Genomic DNA, 15,787 nt, shown 5'->3' on the forward strand with positions numbered 1-15,787 from the left:
TCCGGGCAAGAAGTTGGTGGGATTGGGCGATCAGAGGGCTCACCTAGTCAGGTTCCCTTTCTCTCAGGGATCACTGTCCCGCATGCAGGTGGTGCCATGACGTTAAGCCTTATAATTTTTTTGGTTTATAGGTATTTAGGCGAGACGGTAAATCCGGTTCCTGTTAATCCATCATGGCTGGAAACACAAGTATCCACCAGATTTCTTAATTTTCTTTTCACTGAGCCCTGTGCTTTCAGGAGGCCTCCACGTTGCCACGCATAATCTAAAGTATGTCCAAGGTGCTATGCACAGAGAATCCATGGTGTGCATTCCTGACATTTTACCTATCTGCTCTCCCAGAGATTTACCCTTTCTCCTAAGTAACTAGAAAATCAGAAGAAAACCATAAGAAACATTTAGATGTCCAAAGAGAAGAATGACAGCACATTTCTCATTAGCAATATGCAAGTCAGAAGTCATGTGGCACACCATCTTTAAAATCGTGAAATAAAAATAAATGTCAACTCTTAAGTCTATACTCAATGAATATCTTTTCAAATGAAGTTGAAATAGTAGGTGTTTAGACATACAGAAGTTGAAAGAATTGATCATCAATAGACTTGCACTGTAACATTTTTTAAAACTTTTATGTTTGGGGGTACATGTGAAGGTTTGTTACATAGATAAACACGTGTCACGGGGGTTCGTTGCACACATGACTACATCACGCAGGTATTGAACTCACTATCCAATAGTTATCTCTTTTCTGCTCCTCTCCGTCATCCCACCCTCCCCCTTAAGGAGACCCCAGTGTCTGTTGTTTCCTTCTTTGTGTTCATAAGTTCTTATCATTTAGCTCCCAATTCTAAGTGAGAACACGTGGGATTTGCTTTTCTGTTCCTGCGTTAGTTTGCTGAGCTTATAGCCTCCAGCTCCATGCCTGTTCCCACAAAAGACATGGCCTTGTTCTTTTTTATGGCTGCATAATATTCCATGGTGTATATGCACCATATTTTCCGTATCCAGTCTGTCATTGATAGGCATTTATGTTGATTCCACGTTTTTGCTCTTGTGAACAGTGCTGCAGTGAATAGTCCAGGTGCATGTGTCTTTATGGTAGAATGCCTTATATTCCTCTGGCTCTATACCCAGTAATGGGATTGCTGGGTCAAATGGTAGTTCTGCTTTTAGCTCTTTGAGGAATTGCGATACTGCTTTCCACAATGGTTGAACTAAGGTACACTCCCGCCAACCGTGTATATGGGTTTCCTTTTCTCGGCAACCTCGCCAGCATCTGCTATTTTTTGTTTTTAGTAACAGCCATTCTGACTGTTATGGGATGGTATCTCATTGTGGTTTTGATTTGCATTTCTCTAATGATCAGTGATATTGAGCTGTTTTTCATATACTTCTTGGCTACATGTATGTCTTCTTTTGAGAAGTGTCTGTTCATGTCATTTGCCCCCTTATTAATGGGGTTGTTTGTTTTTCTCTTGTGCATTTGTTTAGGCTTTTTATAGATGCTGGATATCAGACCTCTGTTAGATGAGTAGTGTTGCAAAAATTTTCTCCCACTTTGTAGGTTGTCTGTTTACTCTGTTGATAGTTTCTTTTGCTGTGCAGAAGCTCTAAGTTTAATTAGATCCCATGTGTCAATTTTTACTCTTGCTGTGATTGCTTTTGGTGCCTTTGTCGTGAGATCTTTGCCTGCTCCTATGTCCAGGATGGTATTGCCTAGGTTGTCTTCCAGGGTTTTTATGGTGTTGGGTTTTACATTAAAGCCTTTAATCCATCTCATGTGGATTTTTGTAGATAGTGTAAGGAAGGGGTCCAGCTTCAATCCTCTGCATATGGCTAGCCAGTTATCACAGCACCATTGATAGAATATGGAGTCTTTTTCCCACCGCTTGTTTTTGTCAGCTTTGTCAAAAAAAAAAAAAAAAAACAAACAAAAGCTGGTTGTAGATGTGCGACATTATTTATGGCCTCTCTATTCTGTTCCATTGGTCTATGTGCCTGTTTTTGTGCCAGTACCAAACCATGCTGTTTTGGTCACTGTAGCCTTGCAGTATAGTTCTTTTAGCTTACGATTGCCTTGGCTATCTGGGCTCCTTTTCTGGTTCCATGTACATTTTTAAATAATTGTTTCTAGCTCTGTGAAGAATGTCCTTGGTAGTTCGATGGGAATAGCATTGAATCTATAAATTGCTTTAGGCAGTGTAGCCACTTTAATGACATTGGTTCTTCCTATCCATGAGCATGGGATGTTTTTCCATATGTTCATGTCTGCTCTGATTTCTTTGAGCAGTGTTTTGTAATTCTCATTGTGGAGATCTTTCACCTTCCTGGTTAGCTGTATTCCTAGGTGTTTTATTTTTGTGTGTGTGGCAATTGGGAATGGGATTGCCTTTCTGATTTGGCTCTCAGTTTGGTTGGTGGTGGGGTATAGGAATGCTAGTGATCTTTGTACATTGATTTTGTATCCTACAACTTCGCTCAAGTTGTTTATCAGCTGAAGGAGCTTTTTGGACAAGACTATGGGGTTTTCTAGATATAGAATCATGTCATCTGCAAACAGAGGTGGTTTGGCTTCCTTTCTTCCTATTTGGATACACTTTATTTATTTCTCTTGCCTGGTCGCCCTGACCAGCTCTTCCAATACAATGTTGAGTAGGAGTGATGAGAGAGGGCAACCTTGTCTTGTGCCGGTTTACAAGGAGAATGCGTCCAGCTTTTGCCCATTCAGTATGATATTGGCCGTGGGTTTGTCACAGATGGATTTTCATTATTTTGAGGTATGTTCCTTCAATATCGAGTTTATCGAGAGTTTTTACCGTGAAGAGATGTTAACTTTTATCAAAAGCCTTTTCTGCATCTATTGAGATCACCATACGTTTTTTGTCTTTAGATCTGTGTATGTGATGAATCACATTTATTGATTTTCGTATGTTGAACCAAACTTGCATCCCGGGGATGGAGCCTACTTGATCGTGGTGGATTAGCGTTTTGATGTGCTGCTAGGTTCAGATTGCCAGTATTTTGTTGAGAATTTTCGCATCGATGTTCATCAAGGATATTAGCCTGAAGTTTTCTTTTGTTGTGTTTGTGTCTCTGCCAGATTTTGGTATCAAAATGATGCTGGCCTCCTAGAGTGAGTTGGGGAGAAGTCCCTCCTCCTCAGTTTTTTTTTTTTGGAATAGTTTCCGTAGGAATAGCACCAGCTCTTCTTTGTACATCTGGTAGAATTAGCTGTGAATTCCTCAGGTCCTTTTTTCTTGTTGTTGTTGTAGTTGTTTTGTTGTTGTTCTTGTTGTTAGGCTATTTATTACTGAATCAATTTCGGAGCTCATTATTGGTGTGTTCAGGAACCAATTTCTTCCTGGCTCCATCTTGGGAGGGTGTATTTGATTGATTTGGGAGGAATTTATTGATTTCTTGTAGGTTTTCTAGTTTGTGTCTATACAGGTGTTCATAACAGTCTCTGGGGTTTTTCGGTACTTCTCTGGGGTTGGTGGTAATGTCCACTGTGTCATTTCTGAGTGTGTTTATTAGGATCTTCTCTCTTTTTTTTGAAAATTAGCCTAGATAGGGGTTTATCAGTCTTATTTTTTCTTTCAAATAACCAACACCTGGTTTCATTGATCTTTTGTACGGTTTTTTGCAACTTAAATTCATTCAGTTAAGTTCTGATTTTTGTTACTTCTTGTTTTCTGCTAGCTTTGGGGTTGGCTTGCTCTTGTTTTTCTAGTTCCTCTAGGTATGACGTTAGATTATTAATTTGAGATCTTTCTAACTTTTTGACATGGGCATTTTGCACTAAAAACTTTCCTCTTAACACTGCTTTAGCAGTGTCCCAGAGATTCTGGTATGTGGTAGCTTTGTTTTCATCAATCTCAAAGAATTTCTTGATTTCTGCCTTAATTTCATTGTTTACCCAAAAGTCACTCAGGAGCAGTTTGTTTAATATCCTTGTTATTGTATGGTTTTAAATGATCTTCTTAGTATTGATTTCTGTTTTTATTGTATTGTGGTCTGAGAGGGTGGTTGGTAATTTTTCGTTTTTTTTTTATTTTGCTGAAAATTGATTTATGGCCAATTGTGTGGTCAGTTTTACAGTATGTTTCATGTGCAGATGAGAAGAATGTAGATACTGTTGTTTTGGGGTGTAGAGTCCTGTAGAATAGTCTGTTCAGTCTATTTGGTCAAGCATACTGTTCAGATCCTGGATAACTTTGTTTGTTTTCTGCCTGATGATCTGTCTAATACTGTCAGTGGGGTGTTGAAGTCTCCCACCATTATTTTGTGGTTATCTAAGACCCTCTGTCGGTCTCTAAGAACTTGTTTTATGAATCTGAATGATCCTGTTGTTAGGTGCCAGTGCTCCTATTGTTGGGTGCATATATATTTAGGATTGCTAAGCCTTCTTGTTGAATTGAACCCCTTACCCTTATGTAATGCCCTCTTTGAGGAAATTACAACTTTCTTCATCTTTTTGGTTTTGGCAAAGATTTTCAAAATGAGACACCCAAACCACAAACTATAAAAGAAGAAAAATTAATACATTTGATTCCACCACAATTAAAGCTTTTGGCCTTTAAAAAGCATTCTTTTGAAATTGAAAGAGAAATCCACACTCTGTGATAAAATATTTAGAATTCATATATCTATATCCAACACAGGACACTTCTAGACTATAAAGAAGTCTTATAACTCAATTATAAGAAGGCAAATACTCAACTATAAATATGGAGAAAAGACTTCAACAGACTACCTCACCAAAGAAGATATACAGGTGGCTAACAACCACACAAAAAGATACCATCATTTATCATTCAGGAAATGCAGATTAAAATCAAATTTAAATACTGTCGTAGATACATGAGCATGATTGAAATTAAAATAACTGATTATACCCAGTGCTAGCAATGATGTGGAACTTCTGAATGATGGAAACACTTCGGAAATTGGTTTGGTAGTCACTTACCCAGTTAAATATTCACCTCCCATAAACCAGCCATTCCACTCCAAGACATACACAGGAGAAAAGAAAATATATTTTCATATGATTACTTGTTTATGAATATTCATAGCAAATTTATTTGTAATAGCCAAAAGCCTGAAGACAACCCAAGTGTCCATCAACAGGGAGATGAATTATGAAATTGTGCTATGTCCATACAACGGAATACTACAGCGCATTAAAAAGAAATGAATTGTTGATACTTATGACAACATAAACGCATCTGAAAATATGCTCTCTGAAAGAAGCTAAACCAAAAAAAAAAAGAGTGCAGGGAGTAAGATTACGTTTATTAAAATTCTGGAATTTCAAAGGAGCCCGAGGATATAGTTTTGTTTGTAATACAGGTGTTCATTATCATTACTATACTGATTGTTTCACAGGTGTGATACCAAAACTTATTAGATCATATATGTTAAATATGCTCAGTCTAACATATGTCGATTATAATTAATAAAGATGTAAAGAAGCCGGGCGTGGTGGCTCACGCCTGTTATCCCAGCACTTTGTGGGGGCGAGGCAGGAAGATCACTTGAGGCCAGGAGTTGAAGATCAACCTCACCAACATAGTGAGACCCAGTCACTATAAAAAATTTTAAAATTAGCCAGGTGTGATGGGGCATGCCTCTAGTCCCAGCCACTTGGGAGACTGAGGCAGGAGTATCACTTGAGCCAAGGAGTTCCAGGCTGCAGTAAGCTAAGAAGATGCCACTGCACTGCAGCTGGGGTGACAGAGTGAGACCCTATCTCTAAAAAAATAAAAAATAGACACAGTATGGGATATCCCTATCTATCTATATATCATATTATATAATATGCATAATGATATATCTAAAAATAATCTTACGTAAAACAAGAACACATGTCACACATTGTGTGTTTTTGTTTTTTTTTTTTAATTTTCAAAAATAGCTAGCCTCTACAAAGCTCTCTTTCAATTATTATTATTATACTTTAAGTTCTAGGGTACCTGTGCACAATGTGCAGGTTTGTTACATATGTATACATGTGCCATGTTGGTGTGCTGCACCCATTAACTCGTCATTTACATTAGATATATCTCCTAATGCTATACCTCCCCCCTCCCCTCACCCCATGACAGGTCCCGCTGTGTGATGTTCCCCTTCCTGTGTCCAAGTGTTCTCATTGTTCAATTCCCACCTATTAGTGAAAACGTGCAGTGTTTGTTTTTTTTGTCCTTGTGATAGTTTGCTGAGAATGATGGTTTCCAGCTTCATCCATGTCCCTACAAAGGACATGAACTCATCATTTTTTATAGCTGCATAGTATTCCATGGTGTATATGTGCCACATTTTCTTAATCCAGTCTATCATTGATGGACATTTGGGTTGGTTCCAAGTCTTTGCTATTGTGAATAGTGCCGCAATAAACATACATGTGCATGTGTCTTTATAGCAGCATGATTTATAATCCTTTGAGTATATACCCAGTAATGGGATGGCTGGGTCAAATGGTATTTCTAGTTCTAGATCCTTGAGGAATTGCCACACTGACTTCCACAATGGTTGAACTAGTTTACAGTCCCACCAACAGTGTAAAAGTGTTCCTATTTCTCCACATCCTCTCTAGCACCTGTTGTTTCCTGACTTTTTAATGATCGCCATTCTAACAGGTGTGAGATGGTAACTCATTGTGGTTTTGATTTGCATTTCTCTGATGGCCAGTGATGATGAGCATTTCTTCATGTGTTTTTTGGCTGCATAAATGTCTTCTCTTCAGAAGTGTCTGTTCACACCCTTTGCCCATTTTCTGATGGAGTTGTTTGTTTTTTCTTGTAAGTTTGTTTGAGTTCTTTGTAGATTCTTGATATTAGGCCTTTGTCAGATGAGTAGATTGCAAAAATTTTCTCCCATTCTGTAGGTTGCCTGTTCACTCTTATGGTAGTTTCTTTTGCTGTGCAGAAGCTCTTTAGTTTAATTAGATGCCATTTGTCAGTTTTGGCTTTTGTTGCCATTGCTTTTGGTGTTTTAGACATAAAGTCTTTGCCCATGCCTGTGTCCTGAATCATATTGCTTAGGTTTTCTTCTAGGGTTTTTATGGTTTTAGGTCTAACATGTAACTCTTTCATCCATCTTGAATTAATTTTTGTATAAGGTGTAAGGAAGGGATCCAATTTCAGCTTTCTACATATGGCTAGCCAGTTTTCCCAGCACCATTTATTAAATAGGGAATCCTTTCCCCATTGCTTGTTTTTCTCAGGTTTGTCAAAGATCAGATAGTTGTAGATATGTGGCATTATTTCTGAGGGCTCTGTTCTGTTCCATTGGTCTATATCTCTGTTTTGGTACGAGTACCATGCTGTTTTGGTTACTGTAGCCTTGTAGTATAGTTTGAAGTCAGGTAGCGTGATGCCTCCAGCTTAGTTCTTTTGGCTCAGGATTGTCTTGGTAATGCGGGCTCTTTTTTGGTTCCATATGAACTTTAAAGTAGTTTTTTCCAATTCTGTGAAGAAAGTCATTGGTAGCTTGATAAGGATCGCATTGAATCTATAAATTACCTTGGGCAGTATGGCCATTTTCATGATATTGATTCTTCCTATGAATGAGCATGGAATGTTCTTCCATTTGTCTGTGTACTCTTTTATTTTGTTGAGCAGTGGTTTGTAGTTCTCCTTGAAGAGGTCCTTCACATCCCTTGTAAGTTGGATTCCTAGGTATTTTATTCTCTTTGAAGCAATTGTGAATGGGAGTTCACTCATGATTTGGCTCTCTGTTTGTCTGTTATTGGTGTATAAGAATGTTTGTGACTTTTGCACACTGATTTTGTATCCTGAGACTTTACTGAAGTTGCTTATCAGCTTAAGGAGATTTTGGGCTGAGACGATGGGGTCTTGTAAATATACAATCATGTCATCTGCAAACGGGGACAATTTGACTTCCCCTTTCCTCATTGAATGCCCTTTATTTCTTTCTCCTGCCTGATTGCCCTGGCCAGAACTTCCAACACTATGTTGAATAGGAGTGGTGAGAGAGGGCATCCCTGTCTTGTGCCAGTTTTCAAAGGGAATGCTTCCAGTTTTTGCCCATTCAGTATGACATTGGCTGTGGGTTTGTTGTAAATAGCTCTTATTATTTTGAGATACGTCCCATCAATACCTAATTTATTGAGAGTTTTTAGCGTGAAGGGCTGTTGGATTTTGTCAGAGATCTTTTCTGCATCTATTGAGTTAATCATGTTGTTTTTATCATTGGTTCTGTTTATATGCTGGATTACGTTTATTGATTTGTGTATGTTGAACCAGCCTTGCATCCCAGGGATGAAGCCCACTTGATTGTGGTGGATTAACTTTTTGATGTGCTGCTGGATTCGGTTTGCCATTATTTTATTGAGGATTTTTGCATCAATGTTCATCAAGGATATTGGTCTAAAATTCTCTTTTTTTGTTGTGTCTCTGCCAGGCTTTGGTGTCAGGATGATGCTGGCCTCATAAAATGAGTTAGGGAGGATTCCCTCTTTTTCTATTGATTGAAATAGTTTCAGAAGCAATGGTACCACCTCCTCCTTGTACCTCTGGTAGAATTCGGCTGTGAATCCATCTGGTCCTCGACTTTTTTTGGTTGGTGGGCTATTAATTATTGCCTCAATTTCAGAGCCTGTCATTGGTCTATTTAGGGATTCAACTTCTTCCTCGTTTAGTCTTGGGAGAGTGTATGTGTCGAGGAATTTCTCCATTTCTTCTAGATTTTCTAGTTTATTTGCATAGAGGTGTTTATGGTATTCTCTGATGGTAGTTTGTATTTCTGTGGGATCAGTGGTGATATCCCCTTTGTCATTTTTTATTGTGTCTATTTGACTCTTCTCTCTTTTCTTCTTTATTATTCTTGCTAGTGGTCTATCAATTTTGTTGATCTTTTCAAAAAACCAGCTCCTGGATTCATTGATTTTTTGAAGGGTTTTTTTGTGTCTTTATCTCCTTCAGTTCTACACTGATCTTAGTTATTTCTTGCCTTCTACTAGCTTTTGAATGTGTTTGCTCTTGATTCTCTAGTTCTTTTAATTGTGATGTTAGGGTGTCAGTCTTGGATCTTTCCTGCTTTCTCTTGTGGGCAATTTAGTGCTATAAGTTTCCCTCTATACACTGCTTTGAATGTGTCCCAGAGATTCTGGTATGTTGTGTCTTTGTTCTCATTGGTTTCAAAGAACATCTTCATTTCCACCTTCATTTCGTTATGTACCCAGTAGTCATTCAGGAGCAGGTTGTTCAGTTTCCATGTAGTTGAGCGGTTTTGAGTTAGTTTCTTAATCCCGAGTTGTAGTTTGATTGCAGTGTGGTCTGAGAGACAGTTTGTTATAATTTCTGTTCTTTTACATTTGCTGAGGAGTGCTTTACTTCCAACTATGTGGTCAATTTTGGAATAAGTGCTATGTGGTGCTGAGACAAATGTATAATCTGTTGATGTGGGGTGGAGAGTTCTTTACATGTCTATTAGGTCCACTTGGTGCAGAGCTGAGTTCAATTCCTGGATATCCTTGTTAACTTTCTGTCTCATTGATCTGTCTAATATTGACAGTTGGGTGTTAGCGTCTCCCATTATTATTGTGTGGGAGTCTAAGTCTCTTTGTGGGTCTCTAAGGACTTGCTTTATGAATCTGCATGTGCCTGTATTGGGTGCATATATATTTAAGGTAGTTTGGTCTTCTTGTTGAATTGATCCCTTTACCATTATGTAATGGCCTTCATTGTCTCTTTTGATCTTTGTTGGTGTAACATCTGTTATATCAGAGACTAGGATTGCAACTCCTGCCTTTTTTTGTTTTCCATTTGCTTGGTAGATCTTCCTTCATCCTTTCATTTTGAGCCTATGTGTGTCTCTGCACATGAGATGGGTTTCCTGAATACAGCACACTGATGGGTCTTGACTCTTTATCCAATTTGCCAGTCTGTGTCTTTTAATTGGAGCATTTAGTCCATTTACATTTAAAGTTAACATTGTTATGTGTGAATTTGATCCTGTCATTATGATGTTAGCTGGTTATTTTGCTCTTTAGTTGGTGCAGTTTCTTCCTAGCCTTGATGGTCTTTACAATTTGGCATGATTTTGCAGTGGCTGGTACCGGTTGATCCTTTCCATGTTTAGTGCTTCCTTCAGGAACTCTTTTAGGGCAGGCCTGGTGGTGACAAAATCTCTCAGCATTTGCTTGTCTGTAAAGGATTTTATTTCTCCTTCACTTATGGAACTTAGTTTGGCTGGATATGAAATTCTGGGTTGAAAATTCTTTTCTTTAAGAGTGTTGAATATTGGCCCCCACTCTCTCCTGGCTTGTAGAGTTTCTGCCGAGAGTTCAGATGTTAGTCTGATGGCCTTCCCTTTGTGGGTAACCTGACCTTTCTCTCTGGCTGCCCTTAACATTTTTTCCTTCATTTCAACTTTGGTGAACCTGACAATTATGTGTCTTGGAGTTGCTCTTCTCGGGGAGTATCTTTTGACGTCCTCTGTTATTTCCTGAATTTGAATGTTGGCCTGCCTTGCTAGGTTTTGGAAGTTCTCCTGGACAATATCCTGAAGAGTGTTTTCCAACTTGGTTCCATTCTCCCTGTCACTTTCAGGTACACCAATCAGACGTAGATTTGGTCTTTTCACATAGTCCCATATTTCTTGGAGACTTTATTCATTTCTTTTTACTCTTTTTTATCTAAACTTCTCTTCTCGCTTCATTTCATTCTTTTGGTCTTCAATCACTGATACCCTTTCTTCCAGTTGATTGAATCGGCTACTGAAGCTTGTGCATTCATCCTGTAGTTCTTGTGCCATGGTTTTCAGCTCCTTCAGGTCATTTAAGGACTTCTCTACACTGGTTATTCTAGTTCGCCGTTCATCTAATCTTTTTTCAAGGTTTTTAGCTTCTTTGCAATAGGTTCGAACTTCCTCTTTTAGCTTGGAGAAGTTTTTTCATCTGAAGTCTTCTTCCCTCAACTTGTCAAAGTCATTCTCCGTGCAGCTTTGTTCGGTTGCTGACGAGGAGCTGTGTTCCTTTGGAGGAGGAGAGGCGCTCTGATTTTCAGAATTTTCAGCTTTTCTGCTCTGTTTTTCCCCCATCTTTGTGGTTTTATCTACCTTTCATCTTTGATGATGGTGACATACAGATGGGGTTTCGGTGTGAATGTCCTTTCTGTTTGTTAGTTTTCCTTCTAACAGTTAGGACCCTCAGCTGCAGGTGTGTTGGAGTTTGCTGGAGGTCCACTCCAGACCCTGTTTGCCTGGGTATCAGCAGCAGAGGTTGCAGAACAGTGGATATTGGTGAACAGCAAATGATGCTGCCTGATTGTTCCTCTGGAAGCTTCATCTCACAGGGGTACCCGGCCGTGTGGGGTGTCAGTCTGCCCCTACTTGGGGGTGCCTCCTAGTTAGGCTACTTAGGGGTCAGGGACCCACTTGAGGAGGCAGTCTGTCTGTTCTCAGATCTCAAACTCTGTGCTGGGGGAACCACTACTCTCTTCAAAGCTGTCAGACAGGGACATTTAAGTCTGCAGAGGTTTCTGCTGCCTTTTGTTCGGCTATGCCCTGCCCCCAGAGGTGGATATTAGAGAGGCAGGCAGGCCTCCATGATTTGCGGTGGGCTCCACCCATTTCGAGCATCCCGGCTGCTTTGTTTACCTACTCAAGCCACTGCAATGGTGGGTGCACCTCCCCCAGCCTTGCTGCTGCCTTGCAGTTCGATCTCAGACTGCTGTGCTAGCAATGAGAGAGGCTCCGTGGGCGCATGGGGCCCTCCAAGCCATGCACAGGATATAATCTCCTGGTGTACCATTTGCTCAGACCATTGGAAAAGCACAGTATTAGGGTGGGAGTGACCCAATTTTCCAGGTGCCATCTGTCACAGCTTCCCTTGGCTAGGAAAGGGAATTCCCTGACTCCTTGTGCTTCCTGGGTGAGGCGATGCCTCACCCTGCTTCGGCTCACGCTCAGGGGGCTGCACCCACTGTCCTGCACCTGCTGTCTGACAAGCCCCAGTGAGATTAACCCAGTACCTCAGTTGGAAATGCAGAAATCAACTGTCTTCTGTGTTGCTCACACTGGAAGCTGTAGACTGGAGCTGTTCCTATTCGGCCATCTTGGAACCGCCCCCCTACAAAGCTCACATTTTGTGTTTTTATCACATAAGAAAAATGATAAATAATAAACATATTAGAATGGTACATTTAGATGAGCAGTGCACAGTGGGAGTAGAGAATGCAAACAAAAAAGATCAAATAAATAAATGGCAACAAGATGGGGGCCTTGCCTAACAGAATGGCAAGAACAGTGATATGAGTTGGAAATGATTTTCTCAACCCTCTGACCCTAACGTATCCCCACCCTCCCCTTGCCTGAATTATTCTGACCTTCTGTTAATCCCCTGTTGAAGCCATGCTTGTTGGTTTTAGTGACTGACTTTATAGTTTTGCTTCCAATACGCCTGAACTGGTAACCCTCTTTGCTGTTCACCTGTCTACCTCATGCATATTTCCAAGTCCTCAGCTTAAATGTCACTTCTTCATGATAGCATTTTCTGGCCACAAAACACTTCACCCTCAATTTAAATTATTTTTTCTCTTTTACTTTCTCTTAGTGCTCTGGAAACTTCCTCTATACCATTTATCCCAGTATATGTCATAATGATACATAGCTTTAGAGGGATTCTTTTTGAAACATCTTTCTCCCCATTGCAGTGAAAGCCCCAGGGTGAAAGTATCATTGTCTGTTTTCTTCTCCACTGTATATCCTAAGGGCCTGCCTAGTCCAGTGCCTGTTATATATTAGAATCTCAAATATGTTTGTTGGAGGCATGAATGAGTGAATGAATGAATGAGTTGAAAAACCAAATGTGATCTTCCCACATGTTGGCTTTCCTGGTAGTGGGGAAACAGACAGAGATGTGTGTGGGAGAGCAAAGTGATGAAAGAGTCTCAAACCTGGAATACAGAAGGAGAAAGCACGGATAGGAGAAGGATGGAATGAAAAGCCAGTTGGAGGACTGAAACGATGCAGGAAGGAGGGGGGGAGAGAGAGAAAGAAAGTGAGATAGATAGATAGATAAAAGATAGATAGATAGATAGATAGATAGATAGATAGATAGATAGATAGACAGCAGCAAACAGAGAGGGCAGAGGCAGGGGAGATGAGGGAGCGATGGAGGAGAGAGACAGGAGGTTGTACTACAAGGTGACAAGCAGAAAGCCAGGAGCAGGAAGAAGGCACAGGAACACATCTTCCTGATGCCTGTGCAGTGATCAAAATATGAAATTCCAGAAGTTCCCCTTTTCTTTTCCTTACCACAAGCTCTTAACATTAGCTATCAGAAATTAAAGCTGTTTGTAAAACTTAACATAGCAAAGGTCTCACTTTAAACATTGCTTTTGGTGAAAAGCTAGTTGCTGACATCTCACCAGTAATAAAGCCGCAGGGAAAGGTACAAGGACATGAAGGCACTCCTCTTTTAGAAGCAAGCTGCATTCATGTGTCTGCTTGGGAAACATACTGCAAAGGTAGTAGACTGATGTATGCTTTGCTGTTAAAAGAAAAAAGGAACGAAATATTGAGCCTTTTGTATAATATCCCATGAAGAATTCCCCACCATGGGGCACAGGGGGTGAAACTGAATCATCTTCTCAGGGACATAACAAGGAATTCCAGATGGAATTTGCCCTGCTGCTGGTATTGGAAATTCATTATATCAAACTTCTAAAATGAAATAGAGAATTTAATTTCACAAGCCATAAAAATGTTGAATCCATGTTTGTTAGATACCAAGGACGATTTTGCAAGTGCTGTAGAGTAACGAAACAGTGGAACCCATCTATTTCAGAATTTTAGTGATATATTTCCCAAGATATATGTCTTGTTATAATTCACTGTGGGCCTGAATTGTTATCAAGCTGATAGAAAATTATAAGCAACATTTTGATTTTGAATGAAGTGAAATGAAGACGTTCTTCTCATATTGAAATCACTGTAATCTTCCGATTTCTTGCCATAAGATCTTTGCTTCCCCTCTCCTGAGACATGAAGTGGGTAGAAATTTGCAATGATCCCACTGTGAATTACTTTACATAGTGGTGCATACAGCATGGGAGTGGCCTCACAGTGGGATTTACTTGGGGAGGGCAGAGGAAAAGACTCTGATGAGAGCTTATGTAAAGTGCAACATTGGTTTTTCAATGGTAACCAGCAGCTCTAGGACAGTTAATACAGGCCACCATGAGACACTGATCAACTAGCATACTTGTGAGGCTTATTCAGATAGTGGTCATAGAGGAAAAATTTGTCATCAGATAAATAATTTCTTTCCGCAGATCCTTTTGTTTGGGGTAGATAGGGCAGTTTTTGTCTAGGTACACAAGAATGTGCAAAAATATTTTCAATATACAACTTAGTAATAGCTGAAAAGCAAAAAGACAGTAGTGATATGTGTATGTGTTGTCTATCTGAAGGTAAAATGTGAGGGGTAGCTGACCCTTGCATAACACAGGATTAGGAGCACTGACCCCCCTCCACCGTGAAGTTGAAAAATCTGTGTATAACTTTTGATTTCCTGCCAAAATTAACTACTAATAGCCTACTATTAACCAGAAGCCTTACTGATAGCATAAGTAGTTAATTAACACATGTTTTATATGTTATACCTATTATGTACTCTATCTTACAATAAAGTAAGCTAGAGAAAAGAAAATATAAGAAAATCATAAAGAAGAGGAATAAATTTACTATTCATTAAGTGAATGTTTGAGTATTGATCATCATAAAGATCTTCATCCTTGTCATCTTTACAATGACTAGACTGAGAAGGAGGAGGAGAAAGAGGGGTTGGTCTTTCTGCATTGGGAGTAGTAGAGGTGGAAAAGGTGGAGCAGATGGAAGGGGAGGCAGGAGAGGTAGGCACATTTGGTGTAACTGTACAGAAACACATTGTAATTTCTGTCTGACTTTTTTTGTTTTTCATTTTTCTAAAAATGTTTCTATACTGTACCAATCCTTCTCCCACTGTTTGCTTTCATTTCAGTGCCTGTATCATAGAAGGTCAGTGTCCTAAAAGAAATCAAAAGCAGTCTTAAATAACTGGGACTCTACTGCCATATTATCTAATGTCAATTGGTTTTCTGGCATTGCTTCTTCTGTCTTCTTTCTCATCGTCTGGCATTGAAAGCACTTGTCTCCATCAAGTTGCGTTCTGTCAATTCCTCTGGTGTGGTGTCTGTTAGCTCTTGAATTTCTCCAAGATCCATATCTTGAAATCCTTCACCCCCTACCTTGTTTTTTCAATATTCACAATCTCTTTCATGATGTCCTTGATTGCCTCCACCATAAATCCTGTTAAGTCGTACACAAAATCTGGACAGTTTTCTCCAGCAGGAATTTATTGTTTGGTGCTTGATGGCTTTCATAGCTTTTTCTGTAACAACAATGGCATCTTCAATGATGTAATCCTTGTAGACTTCCATTATGTTCTTTCCATCAGGGTTCTCTTCCATAGTTTTGATAATCTTTTTCTTACAGTACCATATATAATGAGACTTAAAGGTCCTTATGACCCCCTGATCTAGAGGCTGAATTAGAGACATTGTGTTGGGGGACAAGTAGACTACTTCCATGCATTTGGTGTTGTACTTATAGGATTCTGGGTCTCCAGGGACATTGTTCAAAATTAAAAGAACTTTAAAAGGTGGTGCCTTACTAGCAAAGTACTTCCTGCCTTGAGGGACAAGGTGTAAATGTAACCAATTCAGCAAAAGCTCTCATTGTCCAGGCCTTCCTGTTGTACAATCAAAAGACTGCCAACTGTTAT

This window comes from Gorilla gorilla, chromosome X (assembly GCF_029281585.2).
Source record: "Gorilla gorilla gorilla isolate KB3781 chromosome X, NHGRI_mGorGor1-v2.1_pri, whole genome shotgun sequence".
Lineage (NCBI taxonomy): Eukaryota > Metazoa > Chordata > Mammalia > Primates > Hominidae > Gorilla > Gorilla gorilla.